Below are 17638 nucleotides of genomic sequence, written 5' to 3'. Positions count from 1 at the left end.
CAAGACCCATTTGGGTTATTTCAAGAATGTCACGGGCAATGGCCGGAGTAGGATCTGACCGTAGCTGTTGATAGCTCGTAGCGTCATTCAATTGACGGAGGATTTCAGATTCGTACGAGGTGACATCCTGTACCACGATTGCACCTCCCTTGTCCGCTGGTTTAATAATGAGTTGATCATTTCGCGCCAAAATTTGGAGAGCCAATTTCTCTTTTTTGCTGGTGTTGAATCTGGTATAGCTTTTTGTACCCAAGAGTTGTAATGTGTCTCTCAGTACGACCGTTTCAAAGGCCAGGATCTTGTGTGACATGGCGTGGTTGAAGGGGACAAAAGTAGACGGCGGTCTGAGTCCAGTAATGGACGGTTGAACGCTTGGTTCTTTATTTCGAAAAAAGTATTTTAACCTTATTTTACGGAAAAACTTGCACAGTTCCGTCCTGATGGTAAAGGGATCTGGATGGCTGGTAGGGACATATGATAATCCTTTTCCCAAGATCTGGATTTCGTCATTGTTCAAAATGTGTTTTGAAATGTTCACCACCGGACTCTCCGATCCAGGGGGAGCTCCTCCCAAGAGTTTCAAACGGGGGTGGGTTGCAGACATTGGACCAGTCTGTGGATTATCGGTAGGTGTTACCATCTGTAGGTCTTGTTGCGGGTAACACGTTCCCCGTGTTGTGGTTCGGGCTGAAAGTGTACCTGCTTCTGAGGTTGGCCTCGTCCTCCATTCCAGTTGCCGGTGTTGTGTTGGGACCCACGTTGTTGGCCGCGAAGCCAAGAATTGCCCTTGCCACGGGGTGGGCGCCATGTGCCCTGGCGTTGCCCTAAAAAAGAGTTGTTTTGGAATTGTTGGTTATAGCTAAAATCAGGGTAGTTCTGCTGGTAGTTGGCACCCGACTGGTCTTGCTCACCCTCTGAGCTATAAGAAGAATCGGAGAAAGTGTAATAGTTGTTACGTCTGCCTCTGGATGTTCCTCGTCCACGGTTGGTAAATCTTCCCTGATTATCTTGACGGTAATAATCTTCTTGTAGATAGGGGTACGTTTTCTTCTTATCGTACAGTCTGATATCACGGGCCAGTTTTTCCAGTTTGCGGTTTTGAGTGGTCAAGTCAAAGTCCTTTAGTGTGGCCTCAAGGTTGGTGATAGTTTCTTTAGCGCTGGCGAAGTTGGCGTCTGCCGCGATTTCAGCCTTCAAAGTTTTTATCTCAGCAGTGATGATTTGAATTTGTTCAGCAGCTGTTTCAACGCCAAGGACCATCCAGTGACGGCTACAATTGTTTGCGACGTGGCTGAAACCTTCCCTAAATTTCGGTACTTCCACAAAGATGGCGGGTTCAATTTTTATTTGTAATCCAATGGGGATGATATTTTCTTTGAGATATTTGGTGAGCAAATGGCCATGCCACCGTGTGCGGATCAACTTTTTCTCCAAACGCTCCAAGCGAGAGATCTTATTCTTCAACGTGAAATCAATAGTGGAAATGTCAGAGGTAATAAACACATTGTTGGGATCCTCTAATAGTTTGTCAATGTAATCTTCAGAGTAGGACAGGAGTTCAGCCATGGCGTGCCAAGTTCAACTGAATTGAACATAGAGAGAAAAACCTCGCAGACGGGTGTCTGCTCGAAGTATACTATAAATGGGGGGGTTATACCCAGACAAAGTTACGGGGACCTGGGTTATCAAATGAAGTATGGGAAGGGGTCCCAGTAAGCATGAAATAATAACAAAGAGTGTATAGAAAATCAAAAAGACAAATCATGAAGGCACATTGTTTTATTCACAATGTGCTAGTATTTCGCATATACTTCACTGTTAAGCATTCATTGGTCAATGACAGTTTTACAGTGCCCCAAAAGTTGGGAAAAAGGGAAGGGGATGTGATATGTGCGGGTAATAGGTGAAGGAAAAGGGTTTGCAGTGGCAGTAAAATCAGCGAATAGGACAAGTTCAATAAAGTTACATATTCATGTACCCAGAACCAGACCAATAGGTTCATGCAAAATATTTTACAAAAATCATACTCCAAATGCACAACAAATGAGAACAATGCGGTGTGGAGTTGACAGGAAAGAACAATGTGTTGTCGACGTTTCGACCCTCGTTTGCAGATATGCGTATTGATCTTGCCGTGGGGTCTTCCTCAGGACTAGGGAGTTGGGGACACGTGACCTAATTAATGTACAAAAGTACATGTATTAACTTACAGGGACACAAATCACCGTAACTTACTCAAGCGTTACATAACACACCATCCATTAAATGGAGATGGCTGAAAGTTAACAAGGAGTTTTCGGGGTAGGATAGATATTAATGCAACAGATATGTCGCTAATGGCGCGACTAAAACACCCAATTAATGTTTTATTAATCCTAAATGGATATAGTAGTGGAGCCATAGAGCAGTCTGCAGATAGGTCTAAACGCACAGGGGCAGCCCATCCACGGACACCTGAAGGCTACAGGTGAATGATAAGTACGGGCTAGTTGTACATATCAGACGTGTTAAAATCTCAAATATCCCATTAATGACTACTAACAACTGGGGTTAATATCGGTAGGGCTCGGAGAAGTTGGAACTTACCACTAACGTGGTGTGCACCGGACCCGTTTGGTGGAAGGTAGATATCTAGAATAGATCTGTAATTAAAAATATACAGTTCTTATTTTGCTGACAGTGCAAGGTTTATAAAAAAGCCAGAGTGGCCACATAGTAGAAAACTCACCGAGGTATTACTCGGAAGCGCCGTGTAGATTAATGGTGTGGGGTCCGACAGGGCATCAATAGGGCAATAGCTCTAAATGTATAAAGAGCAAGGGCAGATATTAAAAATTAGATGTCAGGTCAGACGGGTTGAACCCAAAAAGCGGAGAGCCAGGGGTGGACTTACCCGGCAGCCGTTTTGCGTCAACATGCGGCGTGGGGTAACGAGCACTCGCGCTGAGGCATCGAGTTGGTTGCAGGACTAAATAAAGAAAAGAGAGAATTACGAAGCGTTACAGGTATGTTGATAGGGCTGGGGGACAGAGCGTGCACTCAGAAAGGTGCCTACGCTTACCGGTGTATGGAGTGAATCCGAAACCGTTCGCTGCTTGCAAGAGGAATGGCGAAGCAGAGTTCCGCTTACTAAGGTGTTGCCTGGGTGACATGTCACGTGGTACATCGACAGGGAGAAAAGACTCACTCGGTCAGTGGATCCGGACCGTCAACTGTTAGCTACGTGCGACGTTGTATCTTTGTATACGTGTATTCCCCAGCAGGAAGCTCTGGTGGTAGTTACACGTTGCCTACAAAAGCGCCCCGCCCCGGTCCAAGTACCCACCGAATTTATTGTTGCATTACTGCGCATAGCTATGACCCAAAATTTCTTCATGTTTAAGAACAAATTTTACATTCAAACATCAGGAGTAGCTATGGGGGCTCCCTTTGCACCTGATGTGGCCATCTTGTACATGGCAGCCTTTGAGCAAGATACCGTACTCAATCAGATCAACCCATTCAGAGACCATCTGAGTCTCTGGATGCGGTACATCGACGACATCCTCCTGATTTGGCACGGAGATCTGCCAGAATTAACGGCGTTCTTTGGCTGGCTTAATGAACAATCTAATTTCCTAAAGTTTACGATCCAATCAGATAATCATCGGATCAACTTCCTTGACCTCACCATCTACGAGGATGCAGGCCAACTACTTACAACATTGTATCGAAAACCGGCTGAAAGAAACTCCCTTCTGCATTACGAGAGTCACCACCCACGTGCCCTCCGGGACAACCTGCCTTTCGGGCAATTTTTGCGTATTCGCCGCAATTGCTCCAACAAAGATCATTATTTTAGTGAGTCTGAAGAACTCAAACAGAGACTCCTATCCAGAGGCTACCCCAAACAACTTGTCAAACGCGCACGCAAAAGAGCCTGGTTCTATCCCCGAGAAGAACTTTTGATCCCGAAGACCGACAAAGATCAATCTGAACAAAAAATCGTCTGTGTCACTACATTCAACACAGCCAGCAACAAAATAAAAAAGATTATCAACCGTCATTGGGCACTCATCTCTGATGATATCCAACAAACCGACCTGCCACTCCATGCGTTTAAAAAAGCGAGAAGCATCAAGGATCATGTGGTACGCTCTTTCTTAAAAACATCGGATGATCCAACTATTCCAACTCTATGGAATCTTCCTTCTATTGTGGGCCATTTCAGATGTGGTTGTTGCAAAGCTTGTGCCAGCACAATCCAAACAAGGGAATTCTCACACGGAAGACACAAAATCGTCATGAAATCACACACCAACTGCAATTCTGAAAACATCATTTATGCTATCTTGTGCCCGTGTCAATTGATTTACATTGGCCAAACTCAACAAAGAGCCAAATCAAGGATACTCCAGCATATGAGCAGAATCAGATGCAAGACTCAGGGGGCACCGCTTGTCGATCACTTCTCATCAGCTGGCCATACACCAGAAAGCCTAAAGTGGTTAGTTATTGAGAAAGCCACATTGGGCCCGCGGGGTGGAAGTATCTCCAATATCCTAAACACCCGGGAACTAAAGTGGATATTTACATTCAACTCCATTGAATCTGGGCTTAACGAACAGGATAGCTCTTTCTCCCAACTGGCCACTTTGCCTTGATGATTGGTTCTATGCTATGGTTCATGTCCTGTATCTACACTTAGATATAACAATGAGCCTGAGGTCCCACTCGTCCTTCAGACTAATCTACCTTGAAGGGTGGTCCATTGCGTCTAGCCTCTATCCACACATAGTTAAGACACCAGTAGTTTTATTGTGCATCAACAGCAGCCACAAAGTGTATATGGCCTTTACCCGCGTGTGCGAGGTACGCCACCACCATAATGCTGCAGTAAATTTGATTTCTTGCCTATCTATAAACTATGAAACCACTCCGTAATTGATTGGGTAATTCTGAACAATTTGTTTTAAATACAGAGGCTAATCCAGTTACATTAAAGAGGTACAGTGGCCTATACCCGCTTGTGTGAGGTACGCCATTGATTTGTGCACTCTGCCTAGTTTATGGACGTTTGGCTAAGAGACCATTATGGTGTGATTGTGATGTTACTATTCACTTATTCATGTCTGCACAACATCTAGTAATGAATTTGAGAAGTTACTATCTATAGGTGATTAGAGTCATTTCCACGCCGATGTTTTCCCTCATAAGTACGAGATCGCCTCCTCTGTCCAGCATCTTTCTGCATAATTCTGCTCAGACAGTACGATCCCATCACAATAGGAGTTGTTATTGCACATGTAATTATCTACCTGCCGTGAGGGCTACCTTGTTGCACAATACGCCATTCCTGGCAGCTTTAATGTTTTGAATCATTATGTGCATTTACACAATGAGCATTGTCTGTAATCTTCCAGTGTTTATTTCCACCTATTGCCTGGCCCTACGCGATCCACTGACCGAGTGAGTCTTTTCTCCCTGTCGATGTACCACGTGACATGTCACCCAGGCAACACCTTAGTAAGCGGAACTCTGCTTCGCCATTCCTCTTGCAAGCAGCGAACGGCTTCGGATTCACTCCATACACCGGTACGCGTCGGCACCTTTCTGAGTGCACGCTCCGTCCCCCAGCCCTATCAACATACCTGTAACGCTTCGTAATTCTCTCTTTTCTTTATTTAGTCCTGCAACCAACTCGATGCCTCAGCGCGAGTGCTCGTTACCCCACGCCGCATGTTGACGCAAAACGGCTGCCGGGTAAGTCCACCCCTGGCTCTCCGCTTTTTGGGTTCAACCCGTCTGACCTGACATCTAATTTTTAATATCTGCCCTTGCTCTTTATACATTTAGAGCTATTGCCCTATTGATGCCCTGTCGGACCCCACACCATTAATCTACACGGCGCTTCCGAGTAATACCTCGGTGAGTTTTCTACTATGTGGCCACTCTGGCTTTTTTATAAACCTTGCACTGTCAGCAAAATAAGAACTGTATATTTTTAATTACAGATCTATTCTAGATATCTACCTTCCACCAAACGGGTCCGGTGCACACCACGTTAGTGGTAAGTTCCAACTTCTCCGAGCCCTACCGATATTAACCCCAGTTGTTAGTAGTCATTAATGGGATATTTGAGATTTTAACACGTCCGATATGTACAACTAGCCCGTACTTATCATTCACCTGTAGCCTTCAGGTGTCCGTGGATGGGCTGCCCCTGTGCGTTTAGACCTATCTCCAGACTGCTCTATGGCTCCACTACTATATCCATTTAGGATTAATAAAACATTAATTGGGTGTTTTAGTCGCGCCATTAGCGACATATCTGTTGCATTAATATCTATCCTACCCCGAAAACTCCTTGTTAACTTTCAGCCATCTCCATTTAATGGATGGTGTGTTATGTAACGCTTGAGTAAGTTACGGTGATTTGTGTCCCTGTAAGTTAATACATGTACTTTTGTACATTAATTAGGTCACGTGTCCCCAACTCCCTAGTCCTGAGGAAGACCCCACGGCAAGATCAATACGCATATCTGCAAACGAGGGTCGAAACGTCGACAACACATTGTTCTTTCCTGTCAACTCCACACCGCATTGTTCTCATTTGTTGTGCATTTGGAGTATGATTTTTGTAAAATATTTTGCATGAACCTATTGGTCTGGTTCTGGGTACATGAATATGTAACTTTATTGAACTTGTCCTATTCGCTGATTTTACTGCCACTGCAAACCCTTTTCCTTCACCTATTACCCGCACATATCACATCCCCTTCCCTTTTTCCCAACTTTTGGGGCACTGTAAAACTGTCATTGACCAATGAATGCTTAACAGTGAAGTATATGCGAAATACTAGCACATTGTGAATAAAACAATGTGCCTTCATGATTTGTCTTTTTGATTTTCTATACACTCTTTGTTATTATTTCATGCTTACTGGGACCCCTTCCCATACTTCCTAGCCTACACCTGTCACGACTTGCTAGGAAGGGGAAACCCAGACCGTGCCACTCCTAACCCTGCACCCCCATCTCGACCCTTCACCACAACACACTGCTCTTCCTCACCAGGGAGCGTAGAATTCCACCAGGATGAGGCTGCGCTGCTTGGTTTCAGACTCAAAGTTGTCATCGGTGAACTCGAGCACGTCAGAAGCTGAGGCGACACAGAAAAACAACAGGGGCGAAGGCAGATGGGAGTAGAATGGCGAAGCGGGCCATGGTACGACTCAGCAGGCTAGGGGGGCACGGGTCCTGTCTCTGCAGCTCCGCGGCTTCCTCAGCTCTGGACTCTGCAGAAGAGGGAAAGCAGCGGCCCGAGAACACCGGAAGTATCAACACTCACACCCGGACCCAGAGTGCGGCAAGAGCGGCTTGGCTGCCATTTCGCTGCGTCACGTTAACCTTAACCAATAGAAATACTCAACAATTTCAAGGATTCTAGAGTGGATCTGGTGGCACAGTAGGATTAAAGAACATCCCTATCAGCCAATATGTGAACAGCAGAGTATGCGTTGCACAAAACCATTCAACGACGGAGCTGGCCCATTGTAATCAATTGGATGAAGGCATAACACGGGACATCGATGTGTTGCAGAAATTAAAAAACAAAATAAATCCCCAAAAACCCACCAGTATGTGGAATAAAGTGTGCACATGACGTTGCTATTTATTTTATTTATTTGATGAGTTTTTATATAGCGCAGACTTTACCCGAAGGTGTCAGAGCGCTTCACAATAGGAACAGTAGTGAAACATGAGGACAAGATAAACTGCGTGTGCATTCACAAAAAGCAGGAGAGGTGCCTCCACACATCCACGTTTCTCCGAGGCGAGGCAGAAATGCCTTGGAGAAAGCATCGTCTTTTCCAGATTCGGGGGCGTAGTTTTTGTTCTCTCCTTTTCCCATTGGCTGAAAGGTAACATTCCAGCCAATGGGAAGAGGAGAGAAAGAAAACAAGAAAGAAGCTTAAAAAACCGCCCCCGAATCCGTAAAAGACGGGGCTTGAACCGAGTGACGCCCCTCTCCTCCAATGGCTGTCCAGCATTTACTAGGCCAGCCAATGGAGAAGAGGGGCGGGTTCCAAGCCCCCTCTAAGAAAAAATAAATCTTCGGGCTCCGCCCACACTGCTTACGCAGTGCGACGGAGTCCTCAACCAAATAATGAGGAACAGAAAGAGAGAAAAGTCACCAACAGGAAAGTGAAAGCAGGGGCCTGCGGGAGTGAGATAAAGGGATAGGCAGTGCAGTAAAGACGCCTGAGGTGGCTTGTGGGCTTCTCAGGGTTGTCTTTGGCGCACAACATGTAATAACGCCAGCTGCAGTCTTCCGAGCAGCGTTTTGGGCACCCCCTCACCAAAATAGAAGATCTTCATTTAGTGTGATTCTAGTGTTTACAGCGGTATTCATTTACTATTAAAATATAGTATTTATTTAGTATGCATGAACACTAAGTAGTATGCCCACAAGTCGAAATATGCAAATGATGGAATACTAGTTCAACTCAACTACCCTTCAAATACATAATGAACACTTGGATTGATTGCTAAAAGAAGACTAGTAGTGTTCTAGAAGAATAGTATTTGAAGCTTAGTAGTATTCTGTTATGGTTTATTTGCAACTCTTGTGCTATTTCAATAGCAAAATGAAGGCTAGTTTCATTGATTGTGACCACTATTTGAAGACTAGTGGTATTCTTTGTGAGCAGTATCTGAATACTAACGCCAATGATTGTGAAGTGGGGTGCAGAGGTTATCTTTCCGGTGGGGGTTTGCAGGGGGCAGGGTATTTGCAGGGGAGTTCGGAAGGGGCGGGGGGGGGTCTCAGGGGCGGAAGGGTCACAGGGGGGGTTCGCGCGCATGGGGATTTGCGTGCAGGGGGGTGTTCGCGCGCAGGGGGGTTCGCGCGCAGGGAGGGTTCACGCACAGTGGGGGTTCGCGCGCAGTGGGGTCATGCGTAGGGTGGTTCGCACACAGTGGGGGGTTTCGCGTGCAGGGGGGTTTCGCGTGCAGGGGGGTTCGCACACAGGGGGGGGTTCGCGCGCAGGGGGAAAAGACAGAAACAGCTGGTACGTGGTCAGCAGTGCCTCTTCCTGGCTCTCCCAAGCATGCCTGAAGAACGCAGGGCCTGCTAAATGTCAGCTCCGCTAAAAAGCTCCAGTCCTGGACCCGAAAGCGTACTGCCGTGTTTACAAAAGGCTCCGGCGCACAGATGACTTTCGATGAAATATGGCTGTGGTTTTCTAAATGTGAAAGTATAGAAAACTGGAATTCAAAAATACTGCGATGTCCCCAACGCTTACCCGTATTGGTAATAATGCTCCCCCATAATGAGGTGCTCTGCTCAAATCGAGAGCCTTGAAACGCTGAGTCCACAGAATGAAAGTAACGGCCGGCGGGAAGACAATGGTTTCAAAATGCATGTCATCACATCAGCGCTCCGCAAGTAGAACAGGGAAAAAATACTACCCACAAATGGGAGACCACAAGCAATCTAACAAAGTATCCAAATGAGCAAAAATCATCATGAAAATAGAAGACATACTTAAGTTACGTAAGTAACAATTTGTGAAAGGTGCATAAATGTATTAACCAAACATTTTTTGTTTCAATAATGACTACTATTTAAAAAAATTATTTCAATACGCAAAGTATTAAGATCATAATGGAACCCCACATTCTGAGTGTATTTTGTCATTATTGAGCACCTATTTAAAGCATTGTGCAAATCAAAAGCGCTTCAATATTTAGTGGTAATATCATCCTTTTTAGATTTAAATGTACAAATACGTAGATGCTACAGTACCAAATTAGAGAGAATGTGCAAATCCGCTAGTATTTCAGAATGTTGTTCCAACCTTAAGTATCATCCCGTATAGTACAAATATGCAGTTTAAACAGTACTATGATATATTTTAATGATGTGCAAAATTTTCCTATGAACAAGGTATCAGGTACCAATCTCTGAGGTCAACCATTCTAGTCGTTAGATCCCCAGCACTACCGTACACTACACAAACACCACAACACTACCCTAAAACACTACCCTCAGCATGACCCTTCCCCGATCCCCAGTCCGGTCCCTACACTCAAACACTACCCTGCACGACCCCCGAGCACTACCCGAAAACACTACCCTACACTACACAAACATCACAACACTACCCTAAACCCGATAGTACTACCCCCAGCACGAACCTCCACTGACGCCTAGTCCGGTCCCTACACTCAAACACTACCCTGCACGACCCCCAGCACTACCCTAAACGCTAAAACACTACCCTACACTACAAAAACACACAACACTACCCTAAACCCTAAAACACTATCCCCAGCATGACCCTCCCCAGACCTTCAGTCCAGTCCCCACACTCAAGCACTACCCTGCATGACCCCCAAGCACTACCCTAAAACACTACCCCCAGCACAACCCTCCCCGGCCCCCAGTCCGGTCCCCACACGCAAACACTACCCTGCACGACCCCCGAGGACTACCCTAAAACACTACCCTACACTACACAAACACCACAACACTACCCTAACCCTTAAAACACTACCCCCAGCACGACCCTCCCCGGCCCCCAGTCCATTCCACACACTCAAACACAACCCTGCACGACCCGCAGCCCAACCCTAAACCCTAAAACACTACCCTACACTACACAAACATCACAACACTACCCTAAACCCTATAACACTACCCCTGGCACAATCCTCCCACGACCCTCCCCCTACCCCCAGTCCGGTCCCCAAACTTAAACACTACCCTGCACGACCACCCAGCACTAGCCTAAACCCTAAAACACTACCCTACACAAACACTACCTTAAACTCTAAAACACTACCCCCAGCACGACCCCCTGATCCCCAGTCCGGTCACACACTCAAACACTACCCTGCACGACCACCAGCACTACCCTAAACCACTACCCTTCTATACAAAAACACCACAAGACTACCCTAAACCCCAAAACGCTACCCCCAGCACGACCCTTCCCAGACCCCCAGTCCGGTCCCCACACTCAAACACTACCCTGCACGACCCCCCAGGACTACCCTAAAACACTACCCTACACTACACAAACACCACAACACTACCCAAAACCCTAAAACACTACCCCCAGCACGGCCCTCCCCCTAACCCCAGTCCGGTCCCTACACTCAAACACTACCCTGCACAACCCCCCAGCACTACCCAAATCCTAAAACACTACCCTACACAAACACCACAACACTACACTAAAGTCTAAAACACTACCCCCAGCACGACACCCTGATCCCCAATCCGGTCCCCACACTCAAACACTACCCTGCACGACCCCCCCAGCACTACCCTAAACCCTTAAAACTACCCTACACTACACAAAGACCACAACACTACCCTAAACCCTAAAACACTATCCCCAGCATGACCCTCCCCAGACCTCCAGTCTGGTCCCCACACTCAAACAATACCCTGCACAATCCCAGAGAACTACCCTAAAACCTAAAACACTCTGCCAACACTACATAAAAACCACAACACTATCCTAAAACACTACCCCCAGCACAACACTCCCCGACTCCCAGTGTGGTCCCCAGACTCAAACACTACCCTGCACGACCTCCAGCACTACACTAAACCCTAAAACACTACACTACCCTACCCTACACAAACATCACAACACTACCCTAAACTCTAAAACACTACCCCCAGCACGACACCCTGATCCCCAGTCCGGTCCCCACACTCAAAAATGGCCCTGCATGACCCCCCAGCACTACCCTAAACCCTAAAACAATACGCTACTCTACACAAACACCACAACACTACTCTAAACCCTAAAACACAACCCCCATCATGACCCTCCCCTGACCCCAGTCCGGTCCCCACACTCAAACACTACCCTGAACGACCCTCCGGCATTACCCTAAAACACTACCCTCCAATGCACAAACACCACAACACTATCCTAATCATTAAAACAATATCCCCAGCATGACCCCGACCCCCAGTCAGGTCCCCACACTCTAACACGACCCTCCAGCACCACCCTAAACCACTACACTACACTACACAAACACCACAACACTATCCTAAACATTAAAACACTACCCCCAGCACAACCCCTTGACCCTAAGTCAGGTTCCCACACTCAAACACTACCCTACACGACCCCCCCCAGCACTACCCTACCCTAAAACACTACCCTACACTACACAAACACCACAACACTACCCTAAACCCTAAACCCTAAAACACTACCCACAGCACGACCCTCCTCCGCCCCAGTCCATTCCCCACACTTAAACACTACCCTGCATGACCCCCCAGCACTACCCTAAAACCTAAAACACTACCTTATACTACACAAACACCACAACACTAAACCCTAAAACGATACCCTCAGCACGACCCTTCCCCGACCCCCAGTCCGGTCCCTACTCTCAAAACACTACCCAGCATGACCCCCCAGCACTACCCTAAAACACTAAGCTACACTACACAAACACCACACCACTACCCTAAACCCTAAAACACTACCCTCAGCACGACCCTCCCTCGACCCCCAGTCCGGTCCCCACACTCAAACACTACCCTACACGACCCTCCAGCACTACCCTAAACGCAAAAACACTACCCTACACTACACAAACACCGCAACCCTACCCCCAGCACGACCCCCGACCCCCAGTCTGGTCCCCACCCTCAAACACTGCCCTACTCGACCCCCAGCACTAACCTATCCTAAAACACTACCCTACACTACTCAAACACCACAACACTACCCTAAACCCTAAAACACTACCCCCAGCACGACCCTCCTCTGACCCCCAGTCCTGTCCCCACACTTAAACACAACCCTGCATGACCCCCAGCACTAACCTAAAATCTAAAATACTGCCTTACACTACACAAACATCACAACACTAAACTCTAAAACGCTACCCCCAGCACGACCCTACCCCAACCCGCAGTCCGGTCCCTACACTCAATCACTACCCTGCACGATCCACCCGCACTACCCTATACCCTAAAATACTACCCTACACTACACAAACACCACAATAGTATTATAAATAAAGCATAAAAATTGTATAATAAATAAAGCACCGATCTACCATTCAGCATGCAGCTTGAATAGAATGTTCATAGTAGTCTGAGTAAAGTCCAGTAGTATTCAAATTGTTTGTATTCACTAAATGTTCTACATTGTAAATGAAGACTATGCGAGTATGTGCTTAGTATTCTGTTAGTATTCAAGACGTACCACTCACATATCAGTAGTCTTCATGCATTAGCCTTCCCAAAGAGAACACTATTGAATACTAAAAATGGCATAAAAGAGTCTTCGAATGCTATAAAAAGACAGGTTAACCACTAAATATAGTATTCGACTTCGGTAAGGGCAGGCACTCTTTATTTTCCCAACTAAGCACTGGCAGTCCCTCTAACTTTCTGGACCTCACATGGAAATCAGGCATCAGGCATGTTCGTCTGGATAACACTCATTCCTAGACTGGCTGAGCAGCCACCCCGAACCAAGTGGCATCCCCGATGTATTAATACTGATGTAATAATCATCCAAATTAATAATTTAAAAAAAGAATGATGTTAAACCGACGTTCTGAATCTCATTTTCCGCTGACCTAATACACCATACAGATGATCAGGATGGACAAACAGAGAGCAGCTATGGAAACCACTACTAACTTCTCATCACGAGTGAAGTCTTGCCTTCTAATGCTTCATGGGAGCCACCTAGCGCTGCTGATAGGGGGTCGTTCGAGTAGCGCTGCGTGCTTGCTTCGAAAACAGAGGCACTTCTCTTCAGGTCACAGTAAAGGCAATCCGGGATTGAATAGCCGTTTCATATTTATTCACATCATTTAAAGTTTTAATCAATTTTTATACATATCATGTTAGCAATAATTTACAATGGACTCTCTAAGTATTCAATCAAAATATCTTACTTAAAACTTCAATCTACATTTATCAAAATGATAGAAAATAGGAACCAGCGCCTCCGTACAAACTTCCAATTTAGATGTCCATCATAATTTCAAAGTAGGAAGTTGAAAAAACATAACAAAACCTTAGTATAGCACGATAAAGCCTTTTTGTGATCAGCAGATATCAGAGCACAGCTTATCAGAATAGGCAAGATGAATTTAACTTTCCTTATATGAGTTGAAAATTATTCAATTTGCGTTTGAAACTTTGTTGGATGAAAGAAAGATATCAGGATATATCTTAAAGATTATGAAATGCATTTTGAGGTTTTTTGTCCTCTCAGGAAAAAGGATACATATAAGAAAAAAATATTAATTAAAATACAAGCACAGGAAAGAATTGTTGGAGTTTTGTCAGCAAAGCTCGATAGTAATCTTAGTTTATTTCATCACTACATTATCTTTTGATGCCCACAGGATGTAATGAAAACTCACCGCCATATCATTCAAGGAAAATAATTTATTAGTAACTTACAGCTAAGCTAACCGTTTTGACTATATTGATATGCAATCTTTCAGTGGACACTCTCATTAGAATCCAATCAATGAACCGTGAGTCACTTTCAAGTCTAGCCCCTGAATCTTCAGGCTTTGCAGTGATTGTTGGCTGGCAATTCTCATTCATTGCACTAAATAAATCAGGTCATCATGTATTCTTTATTCGGCTCAGAACAGCCAAAAAAGACATATAAAAAAGAAACAAAAATTGTGCAAAGTACATTAACATAAAAAGACAGGTAAAACTACAACTCATCTAACTATAATGAGCAAAAAGAAGTATAAGGAATAACAGTGTTGTAGGCAGGAATATTTTGTACAGGAAGGGACACCTTCCTGCACAAAAACAATCCTCAGAGGCATTGTCTTCTTTCTAAGTGTGCTGCAGAATGCAGCACACAGAGAACAGGAATAAGCTAGGAGAAATAAAGATATTTCTCATCAGGCATAGCATTTTTACGCATTCCTAGGTCTATCACTCATAGCAAATCTGGGATGCACCAAAATCCATGGGTGGATGTATAGGAACACCGATGCCCCACCGACTGAACCCCTCTCTAGGGTCGAGTAGTGAAAGGCAGCGATCTGCACTGCCATGTGCTACTGTAGATTTATCAAGCCATGCAGGACCACGCATGGTGGACTTGCTGGGCTTGATAAATTTGATTTTAGTGTTGTTTCACCCATGCATCCCCTTCCGTTGTGTAATGGCAATGCAACACTATAACAAATATGTTCCTAGATAACAGGGATACCACAGAACCTTATCACAAGAATGGTGCTAACAGTAAATCTGAGAGCACATGTTCAAGAATCTGGAATGTAAACATACTATGCTGGCCATGAGACAGCATCAGCTGTACTAGAAGCTCCAGAAGTAGCACAATTCTGTCCTTGTTTAGCAAACTCTCACAGGCTAGTAAGCAGTTGATTACTTTCTTCATGACGAGTGCAAATCAAGGAAATGTGTAGATTACCTCATGAACTAACAAACAATTTTTAAACTCTGGTTGAAAGTTGCACAATTTCCTCAGTGAAAATTAAGCAAAAACCGTGAAAAATACTGTAAAGTTATGCGTTACTATGCAAAATTTTGTTAAGCACGCCATGCCCAAAAAATGACAGTAGAGCGCCTTTCCTACTAAAAAAATAACACAAATTAGGCAGTGACACACAATTCACACCAGCTGCCATTTTGATTAGGGTGTGTTACTCAATACTGCTGCCTATCTTCAATTCAATTCAATATTTTATTAAAGATTTGGAACTCCTGAGAGGTCCACTCAAAAGTACATGCATATTAATACAAGAATACGACATGACAAAACTCATTCCACAGACCATCATAGAATTATCACAGGCCTGCGTTGGTTGACAAGGCTAGAATTCCTTCAGATAACATCAGTCAATATTATCAATCATCCTAATACGCAAAATAATTAGGATTTTCAACAATAAAATCAGAGACAGAGGCCCAAGACCTCTACTGTATAAGATAAAGTTCGTTTTGGACCGTATTATTCAATATCAGGTACATTGCATAATCTCAGTGGTTAGCAAAAGTTTTCAATCATTTGGGCCATGGCATTTTGACAGAAAATCGCATTTAGAGTTATCAGCATAAGGATTGAAGTAACAAAGCATATCCTAGAATGTGGAAAGGAGCCATAGGTAGCAGCCAATTCATATACAAAACAAAATCTAAAATTCAACTTCGGCTAAAATATCAATTTAGAATAGCGGCAAGAAGGAAGCAATAGCAGAACATATCCAAGAATGTACAAAGGACAGTAAATAGCAACCAGTTTATATGCAAAATGGAGTCTAAGTTTCAGCTTCGGCTAAAAATTCTATTTGGAATTAGCAGCAAGAAAAGGGAATAATGGAGCATATCCTAATATGTGCAAAGAGCAATTCAGTAGCAACCAGTTTATGTGTAAAATACATCAAAATCCTTCTTCAATTAAGTTTTGAAATTAACAACGAGAACATGGTGGAAAACAAATGCAAACTATCCCTATTGTGCAAATAGCATTAAATAGCAACCTATCAATGTGCAAAATATAGTCTGACAAAAGAGAAAATACTAATATTTTGTATAAAGATGACAGACAAGGGAGTTAACAGCTCAGTTAAAAGAATGTGTAAAAGATTTAAAATACATATATAAACTCTTTAAAGTAATTAAAAAGTTTCACACACACAGCTTTGTTTTTGGGACAGAAATGATAATCTAGGGCTGAAGCTATATTTTTAACACAATTTTGTAAAAACTTTGGCCAAAGCCAACGATGATGACTCGAAGCCAATGCTGGACAAGCAAACAAGACATGGTCCAGGATCTGAATGCTCAGTTTACACATATTACAAGTTTTTCAATTTTTCAAATTCTGGGGCCAGTTTCCTGTTAAGTCATTGAGAGATAAATGATTCATATGACATAACGTGAGCAAACGTTGAGTTCTGTGTGCTAAATTCCAATATAAATATGTTTGTGAAATTCTTGGTGAGTTTGTCCTGGCTATTAGCTTTAATCTCTCTTTAGAATTACAGAATTTAGTATCTCTATCAAAGCTAACTTTGCCACTTAAAGTATTTAAGAGAGATTTAAATACTAATGGTGGAAGGGTAGTCACTGATTCTTCTTTTATACAATTTTTGTTTAGTGCCAATGAAAAATCACAGTAAAAAGAGTAATTACCTACCTTAACACTGAAAATTTCATGGCACATGAAACCTCTTAATGAATCTGGCTCGCTATTTTTTAGCTGATATCCCCAGCGTAGAACCCTTGATAAACCTTGGATATAGGAACTTATCGAGCCAAATTCCTGTCTAATTGCTGCTGTTGGAACTAACGTGTTAAAATTACATATTTTACGTAGTATCTTACCTTCCATCCTATCTAAAAGAATCCAATCCTTAACAGGGATTGATTCAATCGCATAGAGCAGGGTTGGAGGAATTGTTGCCTTAAAAACCATCAGTAGATGTATAAAATGTCTTCTGCCCATAGCACTGTAAAAAATACGCAGACCATTAGCATGGGATGTAGCTTTACAAGTGCTATGATCAATATGAAGTTTGTTTTTCTTACTACCTGCTTCAAGGTTCCCTAAATAAAGGTATGAGTCTACCACCTCCAGCTTTTCAGGACCAATTT

This window comes from Lissotriton vulgaris, chromosome 2_1 (assembly GCF_964263255.1).
Source record: "Lissotriton vulgaris chromosome 2_1, aLisVul1.2, whole genome shotgun sequence".
In the NCBI taxonomy this organism is placed as follows: domain Eukaryota; kingdom Metazoa; phylum Chordata; class Amphibia; order Caudata; family Salamandridae; genus Lissotriton; species Lissotriton vulgaris.
The sequence above is the reverse complement of the archived record's forward strand: the minus strand, read 5'-3'. Positions refer to the sequence as shown.